General features: G+C 41.8%; 1 pseudogene; it reads left to right on the forward strand.

The window, feature by feature from the left end:
• The first annotated feature begins 1761 nt into the window (after nt 1-1761).
• Nucleotides 1762-3053, forward strand: LOC144329654 (keratin, type I cytoskeletal 18 pseudogene; annotated as a pseudogene).
• The last annotated feature ends 9576 nt before the right edge of the window (nt 3054-12629 follow it).

A 12629-nucleotide genomic window follows, 5' to 3' on the forward strand; every position in this document is an offset into this window, starting at 1 on the left:
TGCAAATGTAGCAAACGTTTTGAAGATGATAGAAGTGAAACTGGTGGCAAAAAAAAATGCAAGAAATCTCCTCTACCACATTATTCAATCATGTAGGACTTCTGCCCCTTCACACATGGTGCCGTGCTTGCCTTCAAAAAATGCCCTTCATCAGGGAATAAAAAGAATCTAACAAGCTCAGCAACCTCTGAACCAAAGATGCTTGCTGATACTGAGGTTTCTCCAATGTTACAAAACACATTAAATGGTGAGCTAGGCTTTTTTTTTTTTTTTTTTTTTTTTTTTTTTTTTTTTTGAGACAGGGTCTCACTCTGCACCTATGCTGGAGTGCACTGGTATGATCATGGCTCGCTATAGCCTCAACTTCCCAGGCTCCAATGATCCTCCCACCTCAGCCTCCTGAGTAGCCGGGACCACAGGTATGTGCCACCATGCCTGGCTAATTTTTGTATTTTTTGTAGAGAAAGAGTTTTTGCCATGTTGCCCAGGCTGGTCTCAAACCCCTGGGCTCAAGCAGTCCTCCTGCCTTGGCCTCCCAAAGTGCTGGGATTACAGGCATGAGCCACTGCACTCAGCCAAACTAGTCTTGATTAGGGGTTTGACTGTCAAAGAATATAGAATTTTTATGTTTATCACTAACTCTAATACTAAAAAATAACTTGCATATACTTCACTGTGGCAAATAAATGGGACTTTCAAAACTGTCACTCCTTTTTTTTTTTTAAATCAACTATATACAATTCATGCCCCTATTGGGTCTGAAAACTCTAGAACTTATCCACTTGTTTATGTATTAATGACTGAAAAAAGTGGTGCAATTTATAAAAGTTTATTTGAAGATTTGATAAACTATGCAGAAGAAAATGGATTTCAATTGAATACCCAAACCATAATGACAGATTTGGAATTAGGTGTGATCAAGGTTACAAGGTAACCTTCCAATAAAGTTTGTTTTTTTCTATTCAGTCCCACGCATTTGGTGGAAAACTCAGATGAGTGGACTGGCCAAGCAATGTGGCAAAAACAATAACTTCAGTTTAAAAAGGCATCATTTGTCTACACTGATGTTCCTTCCAGCTGATGACATTCCAAGAGTGTTTGATGAATTAAAGGCTTATTTACCTGAAGAAGCTAACGAAGTTACTGAATCGTTGGAAAATAATTATGTGCCTGGTAGAATAATAAGACACTTAGGCAACAATGCTGCTGTTCAATCACTAGTATTGTTTCCACCAAATTTGTGGCCCCTAAATTGGGGCATGCAGAATGGATTTCTCCATACCCAAAACAACATACAAGGCCAGGCACGGTGGCTCACGCCTGTAATCCCAATTCTTTGGGAGGCTGAGGCAGGCCGATCACCTGAGTTCAGGAGTTCGAGACCAGCCTGGCCAACATGGCAAAATCCTGTCTAGACACACACACAACACAAAAATTAGCCAGGCATGGTGGCGTGTGCCCATAGTCCCAGCTACTTGAGAGGCTGATGAAGGAGAATTGCTTGAGCCCAGGAGGTTGCAGTGAACCAAAATTGTGCCATTGCACTTCAGCCTGGGTGACAGAGCAAGACTCTGTCTAAAAACAAACAAACAACAAACATAGAAGCATGGCACAGAAGACAGAAGATGGGAAATTTTAATAGGGAATGCTCATGTCAGCGTATATCGAGCCAGAAGATTTTCAAAAAGAGCAGTGCTACCTGGAAAATGAAGGTGGGGACAGAACCTGAATCCTGTTCCCTTTCTCTCCTCCCCAGACAACATGAGCTTCATCTCTCATTCCACCACCTTCTCCACCAACTACTAGTCCCTGGGCTCTGTCACCCAGCCACAGTGTCTGGCTCACGAGCAGCATGGCCAGTGTCTATGCAGGTGCTGGGGGTTATGCTCCTGGATCTTCATGTCCTGCTCTACCAGCTTCCAAGGAGGCTGGGAGTCCAAGGACCTGGCCGCAGGGATGGCCAAGGGTCTGGCGGGAATGGTGGGCAACCAGAGCAGAAAGGAAACATGCAAGGCCTGAATGACTTCCTGGTCTCCTACCTGGACAGAGTGAGGAGCCTACAGACCAAGAATCAGAGGCTCAAGAGCAAAATCTGGAAACACCTGGTGAAGAAGGGACCCCAGGTCAGAGACTAGGGGCATTACTTCAAGACCATCAAGAACCTAAGGTCTCAGATAATTCTGTGGACAATGCCTGCATCATTTTTCATGTTGAAAATGTCCTTCTTGTTGCTGATGACTTTAGAGCCAAGTATGAGACAGAGCTGGCCATGTGCCAGTCTGTGGAGAGTGACATCCATGAAATCTGCAAGTTCGTTTATGTCACTTGGCTGCAGCCAGAGACAGAGATCAAGGCTCTCAAGGAGGAGCTGCTCTTCATGGAGAAGAACCATGAGGGGGAAGTAAAAGACCTACAAGCCCAGATTGCCAGCTATGGGTTAATCATGGAGGTAGGTGCCCCCAGATCTCAGGACATCAGCAAGATCAGGGCAGACATCCAGTCCCAGTATGACAAGCTGGCTCAGAAGAACCGAGAGGAGCTGGACAAGTACTGGTCCCAGCAGATTGAGGAGGGCACCAGAGTGGTCACCACTCAGTCTGCTTAGATGTTAAATGTCATCTTAGCAGTCCATGGAGCTGTTAAGATGATGCTCGTGGAGCCGAGACATACAGTTCAGTCCTTAGAGATCGACCTGGACTCAATATCTGAAGGCCAGCTTGGAGAACAGCCTGAGGGTGGTGGAGGTTCGCTACACTACGCAGATGGAGCAGCTCAATGGTGTCCTGCTGCACTTGGAGTCAGAGTTGGCACAGACCCAGACAGAGGGGCAGCACCAGGCCCAGGAGTACGAGGCCCTGATGAGCATCAAGGTCAAGCTGGAGACTGAGATCACCACCTACCACTGCCTGCTGGAAGACAAGGAGGACTTCATTCTCGGTGATGCCCTGGACGGCGGCAACTCCAAACAAACCATCCAAAAGACCACCGCCTGCAGACTGGTGGATGGCAAAGTGGGGTCTGAGACCAACGACACCAAAGTTCTGAGGCACTGAGCCAGCAGAAGCAGGGTACCTTTTGGGAAGCAGGAGTTCAATAAAAACTTCAGAGGTCATTGGTCTGAAAAAAAAAAAAAAAAGAAAGAAAACAAAGATGAACATATTCTCCAAGGACAGCCATGTCCTAAAAGAAAAAAAGCAACTCTTCATTGTGATATAAGACTTCAAAAATATAGTTAATGATTGTGAAAGTCAACCAATGCAACTGCCCATAATCTATCCCTACAACACACCTTCATATGTTGAATTCTCTTCTTAGTTTGTTTTGTTCATTTTTTCACTTTTTTCTTTTAAATTTTTTTATTTTTAAGGTTTTTTAAATTGGCACATAATAATTGTACATATTTATAGGGTACATAGTGATGCTGTGAGACATACACTGTATAGTAATCAGATCAGGGTAATTAGCATGTCTGTCATCTCAAACATTTATCATATCTTTGTATTGAAAACATTCCAAGTTCTCCTTCTAGCTATTTGAAACTATGTAAGATATATTGTTGTTAGCGATAGTCATTCTACAGTGATATGGAATAGTAGAATTTATTCCTCCTATCTAGCTGTGATTTTGTGTCCTTTAACAAATCTCTCCCTACTGCTCCTTTCCCCTTACCCTTTCTAGCCTCTGTTTTACTTTTTATTTCTAGGAGACCAACTTTTTTTTATTTTAGCTTCCACATATGAGCGAGAATATGCAGTATCTAACTCTGTTTCTAGCTTACTTCATTTAACATAATGCCTTCCAGTTCTATGCAAATTGCCAACAAATGACAGGAATTCATTCTTTTTTATGATTGAGTGGTATTCCACTATGTACATATACCACATTTTCTTTATCCACTAATCTATTGTTGGATACCTAAGTTGATTCCATATCTGGGCTATTGTGAATAATACTGCAATAAGTGTGAGGGTGCAGGTGTCTCTTCTACATGCCAATTTCCTTTCCTTTGGATAAACGTGCAGTAGTGCAATCACTGGATCATATATATGATAGTTTCTTTTTTTTTTTTTTTTTTTTTTTTGAGACAGAGTCTTGCCCTGTCACTGCAGTGACACAATCTCGGCTCACTGGAACCTCCACCTTCTGGGCTCAAGTGATCCTCCTGCCTCAATGGCCCAAGTAGCTGGGATTACAGATGCCTGCCACCACACCTAGCTAGTTTTTGTATTTTTGGTAGAGACAGGGCTTCCTCATGTCGCCCAGGCTGGTCTTGAACCCCTGAGCTCAGAGGATCCGCCTATCTCAGCCTCCCTAAGTGCTGGGATTATAGGCATGAGCCAGCATGCCAAGCCCTATATAATAGGTCTGTTTATAGTTTTTTGAGATACCTCCACACTATTCTCCATAGTGGTTGTACTTGTTTACATTCCCACCCACAGTGAATAAGAATTCCCTTTTCTCAGTATTCTCACCAGCGTTTGTTATTTTTTGTCTTTTTGATCATAGTCATCCTAATGGGTGAGATGATACCTTATCATGGTTTTGATTTACATAAACCTGATGATTGGTGATGTTAAGCATTTTTTCATATATATATATATAGTTTATATATATATAGTATGTGTGTATATATATAGTTTGTTTTGTTTTGTTTTTGAAATGGAGTTTTGCTCTTGTTGCCCAGGCTGGAGTGCAGTGGTGCGATCTCGGCTCACCGCAACCTCCGCCTCCCACGTTCAAGCGATTCTCCTGCCTCAGCGTCCCGAGTAGCTGGGATTTCAGGCATGCGCCACCATGCCCAGCTAATTTTGTATTTTTAGGAGAGATGGGGTTTCTCTATGTTGGTCAGGCTGGTCTCAAACTCCCAACCTCAGGTGATTCGCCCACCTTAGCCTCCCAAAGTGCTGGGATTACAGGCGTGAGCCACCACACCCAGCTTTTTTTTCATATATTTGTTGACCATTTGTATGTCTTCTTTTGAGAAAAGTCTGTTCGGATCATTTGCCCGTTTTTTAGTCAGACTGGTTTTTTGCTATTGAGATGTTTGAGTTCCTTGTATATACTGAATATTAATCCCCTGTCAGATGAAAGGTTTGCAAATATTTACTCCCATTCTTCTGCAGGATATCCTTTCACTCTGTTGATTGTTTCCTTTGCTGTGCAGATGCTTTTTCATTTGATATAATCCCATTTGTTTATTTTTACTTTTGTTGCCAGTGCTTTTGAAGTCTTCTTGTTAATAAAATCTTTTCCTCAAACAATATCCTAAAGCATTTCCCTTATGTTTCCCTCTAGTTGTGTTAAAGTTTTGGGTCTTACCTTTAGGTCTTTGATTTATTTTGAGTTTATTTGTGTATAGGGCAAGAGAAGGGGATCTGGTTTTATCCTTCCTCATATGGATATTCAGTTTTCCTATTTTATTTAGGAAATAAATAAATTTATTTAATAATAAATAAATTTAACCATTTATTGAAGAGGCTGTCCTTTCTCTAATGTGTATTCTCAGTGACTTTGTCAAAAATCAGTTGGCTATAGATATGTGGATTAATTACTGGGTTCTCTATTCTGTTCTATTGGTCTGTGCTTCTGTTTTTATGCCAGTACCATGCTGTTTCGGTTACTACAGCTTTGTGGTATATTTTGAAGTCTGGTAGTATGATGCCTCCACCTTTGTTCTTTTGTCTATTTGGGGTCTGATATAGTTTGGCTCTGTGTCCCCACCCAAATCTCATGCAAAATTGTAATCCCCGTGGGTCAGGGAAGAGACCTAAGGAAGGTGATTAGATCATGGGGGTGGATTTCCCCCTTGCTGTTCTCATGGTAGTGTGTTCTCATGAGATCTGATGGTTTAAAAGTGTGTGGCACTTCTGCCCTCTCTCTCTCTCTCTCTCTCTCTCTCTCTCTCTCTCTCTGTCTCCTGCCACCACGGGAAGAAAGTGCTTGCTTCCACTTTGCCTACTGCCATGCTTGTAAGTTTTCTGAGGCTTCCCAGTCATGCTTCCTGTTTAGCCTGTGGAACTGTGAGTCAATTAAACCTCTTTTATTCATAAATTACTTAGTCTCAGGTAGTTCTTTATAGCAATGTGAGAACAGACTAATACAGAGTCTTTGTGGTTTCATGCAAATTTTAGGATTTCTTTTTCTATTTCTGTGAAGGATATCATTGGTGTTTTCATAGGGATTGCATTGAATCTCTAGATTGCTTTGATTAATATGGTCATTTTAACAATATTCTTTCAATCCATAAACATGTCATATTTTGTTTGTATCCTCTTCAATTTCTTTCATTAGTGTTTTCTAGTTTTCCTGGTAGAGGTCTTTCACCTTATTGGTTAAATCCCTAGGTATTATGCATGTATGTGTAGCTATTGTTAAAGGGACTGCTTTATTTTTTTCAGGCAATTCATTATTTGTTTATAGAAACACTACTGTATTTTGTATGTTGATCTTGTATTCTGCAACTTTACTCCATTCCTAATCAGTTCTAAGAGGAGTTTCTTTTTTTTTTAATTTTTTTTTTTTTTTTTTTGAGACGGAGTCTTGCTCTGTCTCCCAGGCTGGAGTGCAGTGGCACGATCTCGGCTCACTGCAAGCTCCACCTCCCGGGTTTACGACATTCTCCTGCCTCAGCCTCCAGAGTAGCTGGGACTACAGGCGCCCGCCACCACGCCCGGCTAATTTTTTGTATTTTTTAGTAGAGACGGGGTTTCACCGTGTTAGCCAGGATGGTCTCGATCTCCTGACCTCGTGATCCGCCCGCCTCGGCCTCCCAAAGTGCTGGGATTACAAGCGTGAGCCACCGCGCCCGGCCTAAGAGGAGTTTCTTATAAAGTCTCTAGGGCTTTTTGTTTTTTTGTTTGTTTGTTTTTGGCGGAGTCTTGCTCTGTCACCAGGCTGGAGTGCAGTGGCATGATCTCAACTCACTGCAAGCTTCACCTCCCAGGTTCCAGCAATTCCCCTGCCTCAGCCTCCTGAGTAGCTGGTACTATAGGCACCCACCACCACGCCCAGCTAATTTTTTATACTTTAGTAGAGATGGGGTTTCACCATGTTGTCAATCTCCTGACCTCGTGATCTGCCCACTTTGGCCTCCCAAAGTTCTGGGATTACAGGTGTGAGCCACCATGCCCGGCTGTATTATCTTTTTGATATGTTGTTGGATTCAGTTTGCTAGTATTTTATTGAGGATTTTTTGCAACAATGTTTATCAGGGACTTGGGCCTGTAGTTTTCCTTTTTTGTTGTGACATAATCTAAATTTGGTATCAGGGTTATGCTGGCCTTGTTAAATGAGTTATGAAAAATTCCCTCCACTTGAATTGTTTGGAGTCATTTGAGAATAATTGTTATTAATTCTTCTTTAAAGGTTCAGTAGAATTCAAAAGTGAAATCATCCAGTCCTGGATTTTTCTTTGTTGGGAGACTTTTTATTACTGACTCAATCTTATTACTTGTTGTTGGTCTGTTCAGGTTTTCTATTTCTTCTTGGTTTAATCTTGCTAGGTTCTATGTGTCCAGGAAATTATCCCTTTCCTCTATGTTTTTTAATTTATTGGCATATAGTTGTTCATATTAGCCTCTAATGATCCTTATTTCTGTAACATCCATTATGACATCTCCTTTTTCATTTCTGTTTTTATTCCTATCTTCTCTCATTTTTCCTTCATCTAGCGAATAGTTTGTCCATTTTTTATCTTTCCATAAAACCAACTTTTTGTTTTGTTGGTCTTTTGTATTATATCTTTTTTTTTTTTTTTTTTTTTTTTTTGAGGCAAAGCCTCGCTCTTTCGCCCAGGCTGAAATGCAATGGTACAATCTCAGCTCAATGCAACCTCCACCCCCTGGGTTCAAGCAGTTCTCCTGCCTCAGTCACCCAAGTAGCTGGAATTACAGGCTCCTGCCACCACACCCACCTAATTTTTGTATTTTTAGTAGAGATGAGGTTTCACTATGTTTGGCCAGGCTGGTCTCAAACTCATGACCTCAGGTGATCCACCTGCCTTGGCCTCCCAAAGTGCCAGGATTACAGGCTTGAGCCACCATGGCCAGCTGTATTATTTCTTTAGTCTCAATTTTCTTTATTTCTGCTCTGATCTTTATCATTTCTTTCCTCTAGCTTTGAGTTTGGCTTGTTCTTGCTTTTCTAGTTCCTTGAGTTGCATTATTAGGTGGTTTATTTTAGTAGAGATGGGGATTCTCCATGTTGGTCAGGCTGATCTTGAACTCCCAACCTTAGGTGATCTGCCTGCCTCGGCCTCCCAAAGTGCTGGGATTACAGGCTTGAGTCATGTGCCCAGCACCGAAATAATAGTTATTTAAGTTCTTTGAGAAATCTCCAAACTGCTTTCCACAGTGGCTGGACTAACTTCTATTTCCACCAGCAGGGTATAAGGATTCCCTTGTCTCGGCAACCTCACCAATTAAATTTTTGGTTTTATTTGTTTTTGTTTTTGAGACAGAGTCTCACTCTGTCACCTACACTGGAGTGCAGTGGCGCGATCTCGGCTCACTGCAACCTCCACCTCCCAGGTTCAAGCGATTCTCCTGCCTCAGCCTCACCAGTAGCTAGAATTACAGGCATGTGCTACAGTGCCCGGCTAATGTTTTATATTTTTAGTAGAGACGCAGTTTCACCATCTTGGCCAGGCTGGTGAGCCACCATGCCTGACCCTTAAATTTCATTCTTAATGTCTTCCTTTACCCACTGATCATTCAGGAGCATGTCATTTAATTTCCATATATTTGTATAGTTTTGAGTGCTTTTCTTTTTATTAATTTCAAGTTTTATTCCCTGTATTCAGATAAGACACTGGTACAAATTCAATTTTTAAAACATTTTTGAGACTTGTTTTCTGTCCTAACATGTGGTCAATCCTGGAGACTGTTCTATGTGCTGACAAAAAAACATCTGGCTGGGCACGGTGGCTCATGCCTGTAATCCCAACACTTTAGGAGGCCAAGGTGGGCGGATCACTCGAGATCAAGAGTTCAAGACTAGCCTGGCCAATATGGTGAAACCCTGTCTCTACTAAAAATACAAAAATTGGCCAAGTGTGGTGGTGGGTGCCTGTAGTCCCAGCTACTGGGAAGGCTGACAAAGGAATCACTTGAACCTGGGGAGGCGGAGATTGCAGTAAGCCAAGATCGCATCACTGCACTCCAGCCTGGGTGTCAGAGTAAGACTCCATCTCAAAACAAAACAAAAATATGTATTCTTCGGTTGTTGGGGGAAATGATCTATAAATGTCTGTTATATCCATTTGGTCTACGGTGCAGTTTTTATTTATTATTTATTCATTTATTTATTTGAGATAGGGTTTTACTGTCACCCAGGCTGGAGTGCAGTGGAGTGATCTCATTCACTGCAACCTCTGCCTCCCAAGCTCAAGCAATTCTCCAGCCTCAGCCTCCCAAGTAGCTGGGACTACAGGTGTGAGCCACCAATGCCAAGTTAATTTTTGTGTTTTTTCTAGAGACGGGGTTTTGCCATGTTGCTCAGGCTGGTCTTGAACTCCTGTACTCAAAGAGATCCACCGCCTCAGCCTCCCAAAGTGCTGGGATTACAGATGTAAGCCACTATGCCTGGTCCCTATGATGCAGTTTAAATCCAATATTTCTGGCTGGGCACGGTGGCTCAAGCCTGTAATCCCAGCACTTTGGGAGGCCGAGATGGGCGGATCACTAGGTCAGGAGATCGAGACTATCCTGGCTAATACGGAGAAACCCCGTCTCTACTAAAAAATACAAAAAACTAGCCGGGCGAGGTGGCGGGCGCCTGTAGTCCCAGCTACTCGGGAGGCTGAGGCAGGAGAATGGCGTAAACCCAGGACGTGGAGCTTGCAGTGAGCTGAGATCCGGCCACTGCACTCCAGCCTGGGCGACAGAGCGAGACTCCGTCTCAAAAAAAAAAAAAAAGAAAAAGAAAAAATCCAATATTTCTTTGATTTTCCATCTAGATTATCTGTCCGATGCTGACAGTGGGGTATTGAAGTCCTCAACTGTTATTGTATTGATGTCTGTTTCTCCCTGTAAGTCTAATAATATTTGCTTTATATATCTGGATGTTCTGGTGTTCAGTATATATATATTTACAACTATTATAGCCTGTTGCTGAATTGATCCCTTTATTATATAATGTTCTTGTCTCTTTTTACAGCTTTTGACTTGAAATCTGTTTTGTTTGATAGAAGTGTAGCTACTCCTGCTTGCTTTTGGTTTTCATTTGCATGGAATATCTTTTATTCCTTTACTTTCAACCTATGTGTGTCTTTACAGGTGAGGTGAGTTTGTTGTAGGTAGCATCTAGTTGGGTCTTGTCTTTTTTATCCATTCAGCCAGTCTCTATCTTTTGAATTGAGAATTTATTTTGTTTACATTCGGGGTTAAGTTATTATTGATAGATAAGGACTTACTCTTCTCATTTTATTTATTGTTTTCTGGTTGTTTTATATATCCCTTGTTCCTTACTTCCTCTCGCATTGTTTATTTTTATGATTGGGTGGTTTTCTGTGACAGTAAGATTTTAGTCCTTTCATTCCTTTTCTTTTTTTTTTGGAGACAGGGTCTCGCTCTGTCACCTAGGCTGGAGTGCAGTGACGCGATCTCTGCTCACTGCAACCTCTGCCTCCCAGGTTCAAGCAATTCTCCCGCCTCAGCCTCCCCAGTAGCTGGAATTACAGGCATGTGCTACCGTGCCCGGCTAATGTTTTGTATTTTTAGTAGGAATGGGGTTTCACCATGTTGGCCAGGCTGGTGAGCCACCGCACCCGGCCCTCAAATTTCATTCTTTTAATGTCTTCCTTTACCCACTGATCGTTCAGGAGCATGTCATTTAATTTCCATATATTTGTATAATTTTGAGTGCTTTTCTTTTTGTTAATTTCAAGTTTTATTCCCTGTATTCAGCTCTCTAAACTGGGCTTGCAAGGGCTGTGGGGTAGTGAGGCCTGTAGGTGTACCTGGTGGCAAAGAGGGCTGGTGGGGTTCTTCTGCTTACCTTTTCCACACAGTGGGAGGTTCCTCCTGACTCTGGGCAGATCTGATCCAGGCAGGGAGATAGGGCTGCAGCAGCTAGGTGACTCCACATTGCCCTCCTGGACTTCTGGTCTCCACTCCCCTGCTGCACTCCAACACTCTCCCTTCGACATTCCAGACAAATCTTATCTTTGTATTCATTGCCTTGATCCTTTCTTGTGAGGGGGATGAGCACCAGGTGTCTCTAATTCACCATCTTGCTGCTATCACTCCTCTTTTACATTTATTACTAGTTCTTTTTTTCACTATTTTAAATTCTTAGCATTATTTTTTACAATTTGCTATGCTACATATTTCATCTCCACATCACTTCCAATACTGGATGTATAAATTGTATAGGACATTTAGAAAGTTCTAATGCAGTTTTTGCAAATTTGACTCTACCAAAGTGCATTATCACAAGGTTAGCTGTAAGCATTGTGTCTATACATTAAAAATGTTGAAACTTCCTTAATGAAGAGATATCCTTTCTGTACACCTACATTTGTGAGAGATGAATTTTCTTGTGATCACAGCTCTTTGGGTGATTGCATATGTGGTGGTGACTCATCGTGGTTTTTTATCTCTCTCATCAAAAGACTTAGGTTGTTCGTCATGATCTTTCAGATGACCATATTTACAAAGCTGGGTGCACATAATTACCAACCATAGTGATATGTGTTTATACATTTCTCTTTTTGATCTATTTCTTTTTTTTCCCTTTTTTTTTGAGACAGAGTCTCACTCTATTGTCCAGGCTGGAGTGCGGTGGTGCAATCTTGGCTCACTGCAACCTCTGCCTCCCGTGTTCAAGCAGTTCACCTGTCTCAGCCTCCCGAGTAGCTGGGATTACAGGTGCCCACCACCAAGCCCAGCTAATTTTTTTTTCTTTTTTTTCTTTTTTTTTTTTTTGTATTTTTAGTAGAGACGGGGTTTCACGGTGTTGACCAGGTTGGTCTCAAACTCCTGATCTCAAGTGATCTGCCCACCTCAGCCTCCCAAAGTACTGGGATTACAGGCGTGAGCCACCACGCCCGGCCTTTGATCTATTTCTTTATGAACACAGTCCTCCTCCTTATAACTGCTATACCCAATTGCAATTGCTGTTAGTATATCTAAGTGTTTATGCTTGCAAAAATGTGAATATTATTGCCCATTTTATTGTGTAAACTGGCCTATGAAGTGTTCTATCACGTTTTTGTATGTTTCTCAAATATATCTACTTTTTAATACGTAAACAAATACCTTTTAAATAATTTTTTTTTTCTGAATTAAGTTCATGAGATTTTGATCTTTTGGGATTTTGACATTTGGGATAATAGCATTCAGGATTGTGTCTTTCAGCATTATGAGCAGCTCCCAGGTCAAGCACAGGAGAGGTTAAAACAGACTGATATTTGCTCTTAGAAACTTGGCTCTGCCATTCCCTAGCTGTGTGACCTCAGGTCAGATGCCTAATAGTTTGCAGCCTTGACTCCCTCATCTATAAAATGGGCATTAAAACAGCTACTTTGCTTGTTTCGATAATTAAATGAGATAATTCACAGACAGCACATAAACACTCCATAGGAAGCTGACCTAAAGCTCTATTAGCTACCATTGTCATGCAAGAGAGAA

This window comes from Macaca mulatta, chromosome 7, assembly GCF_049350105.2.
Source record: "Macaca mulatta isolate MMU2019108-1 chromosome 7, T2T-MMU8v2.0, whole genome shotgun sequence".
NCBI lineage: Eukaryota > Metazoa > Chordata > Mammalia > Primates > Cercopithecidae > Macaca > Macaca mulatta.